This window comes from Erythranthe guttata, chromosome 11 (genome assembly GCF_056151865.1).
Source record: "Erythranthe guttata isolate IM_541 chromosome 11, IM_541, whole genome shotgun sequence".
Taxonomy (NCBI): Eukaryota; Viridiplantae; Streptophyta; class Magnoliopsida; order Lamiales; family Phrymaceae; genus Erythranthe; species Erythranthe guttata.
The window spans coordinates 12,820,473-12,824,385 of NC_142543.1; the positions used below are offsets into that span (position 1 = coordinate 12,820,473).

The 3,913-nt window shown below is 34.9% G+C and overlaps 1 long non-coding RNA gene across 1 annotated transcript; it reads left to right on the forward strand.

Annotated features, from left to right (window-relative positions):
• Nucleotides 1–1,167: 1,167 nt before the first annotated feature.
• On the forward strand, nt 1,168–3,163 carry LOC148767016 (uncharacterized). Its single transcript, XR_016034515.1, has 3 exons — nt 1,168–1,481; nt 1,833–1,904; nt 2,349–3,163. It is a non-coding gene; the product is annotated as an uncharacterized LOC148767016 (long non-coding RNA).
• The last annotated feature ends 750 nt before the right edge of the window (nt 3,164–3,913 follow it).

A 3,913-nucleotide genomic window follows, 5' to 3' on the forward strand; every position in this document is an offset into this window, starting at 1 on the left:
CATCTTTCTACAAGCAATCGAGGAGGAAGAGAATGAAGACGAAGACTTGACGAATCTTCATCCTAGTTTTTCTTTTTTACTTTACTTTTCTAATTTTTATGAATTCTCGTATTTTTATTATGCTTTCCGTTACGAACATGAGTAGCTAAGTTTTTATTCTAGGATTTTGTTGGAACCCTATGTGGTAATTCGAACCTATTTTTCTACTTTTATGCAAGTTTAATTCTTCGATTATTTCTTCTATCTTGATCTTATTTAGCGCATGAACGTAGCTAATTTATGTTGCTAATTGTTATTGTTAGAATTGATTGACATATCGTTTTAATAATTAGAACAGGGATAGAAGAGCCTTCGAGTAGTTTTTCACCGAATGCGTGTGTTGATTGCATGTATTATCGTAGACATACAGATAATACCTTAGGTAGCCGTTACGAGACTTGTTATTTAATGCTTTATTTATATTAGGTTTGCATAGACATATAGTGAATCTTTTATGAATAATAGGCTTATAACACAGCGACAGCTGGTTATGAGTACACTAGGCCAAATTTCATTTTAGGCGACGTTTTTTTTGCGACGATAATGAAAACGTCGCACATATTGCGACGTTGTATTATAATATCGTCGCAATAATGTATAATTTAAATACAAAATTATAAAAAATGAGTAAATATTGCGACGCTCTTAAATTACGTCGCAAATATCGTCGCAACATTTTAAACGAAAAGTTCCGGCGACGAATCAGTTATATACGTCGCAATGTTGCGACATTATTATAAATAGTCGTCGCAAGAGGAAAAAATATATTTTATTTTTTTTAATTAATAATATTGGCGACAATTATTATGAAACGTCGCAAGGTGATTGGAAGAGTTGCGACGTTTATACATTATTGCGTCGCAATGGTTTTCCAATTAAAAATTTCTGAATTTTTTTTGCGACGTAAATAGTGCACTGGACTGAAACGTCGCACTATAATTGGTTTTTTTTTTCCAAAATATTTCTGTTGCGACGTTTAATTAATTAAAGTCGCTATTTTACTTCCATAAGTTTGTAGTGGCGACGAAAATGTGGGAAAACGTCGCAAATAAATTTTCGGTCCTGCGACTAATAAGTATAAACGTCGCAAAACTAAATTAAAACCCCTTTCCCCACCCTAATTTCAGAACACGTTTGCCCAAGTCTCTTTCCCAAATCACAGCTGCTCCCAGTCCCACACCCCTCCTCCGCCGAAGCAATCAGTCCGCCGTCTCCCCGTCGCCGTCGGTGTCGCGGCACAAGGTCAACGAGATAGCCGCCGCCAAAATCCCTCTATCTCAGCTCCTCCTCCGTCTTCCACACCGCCGCCGCCGCCGCTTCAATTTTCTGCACAGAAATCCACCCCCATCGTGCCGAGCCACCACCGAAGCCTTCCTCTCCCGCTCCTCCTCCCCGTTTCACACCGCCGCTGCCGCTCCCGCCGTCGGAGCCGTGGGATTGCCGTAAGTTTTTTATTTATTCTGCATAATTATATTTTATATATTTTTATATATTTTATTATCAATGATTCATGAATTATTATTATTAGAAAAAAAAAGGAAAATTATTTCTTCAAAAAAAATAAAAAAAAAAATCGAAATAATGTTGACAGCTGCAATTTGATTGAATTAATGTGAAGGTGGTTGAAGGGGCGAGAACGAGAGGACATATTTTATATTTCATTCCTTCGTCTGAGATCTTACCTCAATAGCTATATCCCCTGGGCAAGCTGTGATTGAATTTATTGTACTATAGTATATTCATCCACTTAGAGTAATTAATAATCAATAATTTTTGAAATTTTGGTTTAATAGGTAAAGCAATTGGAATCACAGACTTCATAAATCCCAAGGATTTGAACAAGCCACTGCACGAAGTAGTAGAGGGTAAGTTAAATTATTTTATGTATATAAAATCTTTGTTAAATTATTTTATATATATGTGCTTTGTTAAATTATGTACAAATTATTCCCCTAAACATCACATTTGATCTAAGATCTCTTTCTTTCTAAATTCTGAGTTAATTTAGAATTTTGTTTATTAATTGTTGATGATGATGGTACTAAGCAGTGATTTTAATGGGAATGGTTAATATAATGGTAAATCCATAACAGTGATCACAATTTTCAATCTCTCTCTAAACCCATAACAGTTTCAAATACTCTTTATATGCTAACAATATTTTATTAACTTCATCAGGCTAAGTATAAGTAAGATATGGGCATTTAACACACATAATTTCAAATATTCAGAGTAATCAGTTTCCTATATTATTCCGAGAGAGACGAATATATAAATTTAACTCTCTCGTTACCTTCTATGTTCCTCAGTTGCGAATATTTTCTAAATAAAAATGCCGAAGGATAGGAGTTGAGTTTTGCTAGATGATCATCGATTAGACGCATTTCAAAATGGTTGTTTAGAATTTCTCAACTTTGCTTTCGATAAGGCGGCTATTGATGACAAAATAAGGTGTCCATGTAGAGACTGCAAATGTCGAAAAGTTGGGGATCGTGAATTCGTTCATGGTCATTTACTTTGGAGGGGCTGGGATAAATCCTATGGCGAATGACAATGGGTAATGCATTTGGAGTCTGATGAAGAGTACCGTCGGGATCTTTGCGAAGTACCCGAAGAAGCTAGTGAAGCAGGGGGGTTTGGTGTTGTACATGTGAATGAAGACGATGACATGAGTGCCGATATTAATCCCACAATGGATGAATTATTGCAAGCATGTCTCAATCCTGCTCAACATTCCCTAGGTGAAGAGTCCAGCTCAGAAAGTGATGATCTCCGCAAACTCATTGAAGAGTGGTGTATCCCCTTATATGAAGGTTGCACAGATAATTCTAAACTTTCCTTCATGATGGACTTTTACAAAATCAAATCTCGGGGTAAAATGAGCGATAAGACATTTTCAGAAACCCTCCAACTTATGAAAAAGATTCCTTCCCTAAATATTCCCGATTCTTTCTATGAAGTTAAAAAGCTTATCGGGAAGTTGGGATGCGGTTATGTCAAAATTGATGCATGTGAGAATGATTGTGTTTTGATAGAATTTTTGGATGATTTTGTGTTTGATGATTATGTGTTTTGGAATGTTTCGACGATTTTATGTTTTGGAAGAATGTTTTGGATTGTTTAATGTTTTTGTGTATTTAATTATATTGGAATTATTTATTATTACAGGTCAAATAACAATTAAAATAAAAATCAGTAAAATATTAAATAAAAATATTTATATATTTGCGACGTTTTATGGATATTAGTGGCAATAGCAGAAATTTTTTTGCGACAATAACTATATATTCGTCGCAATTTCGTAACAAAACTGTGCGACTTTATCAAAAAAACAACGCAAAGCTAAAAACAATTGCGACGAAAACATTTCAGAAATAATAGTCGCAAAACATTTGCGACGATATATATGAGTCGCGGTTGGTGGTCGGAATTTGCGACATATTTGAAAAATCGTCGCAATAAATCAGCAGACGAAAAAATTACAACGTTGCGACGGTTATACGTAATCGTCGCAAGCTGTTGCGACGTTATAACAAAAACGTCGCACATATTTGCGACGGGCATTTTTTTGACTTTTTTCGCGGCAAATTTTGTCGCAAAATAAACGTCGCAAAATTACAAATTTCGTCGCAAACGTGGTTTTTTCGTCGCAAAAAAACGTCGCCTGAAATCTGTTTTGGCATAGTGGTAATTTCGTGTCTTGGGTTAATAATCGGGAATCGTAACTTGCATGATAAAAGATTAATTGGGTGAAGAATTATTGCATAGGGGGAAGATAAAATCCTAGATCCGTTTTATATTGATATTTTCTCTTGTTTAATTGCTTTGTTAATTAGTTTATTTTATTTAGTTAATTAATTTGACAAACTTGCGT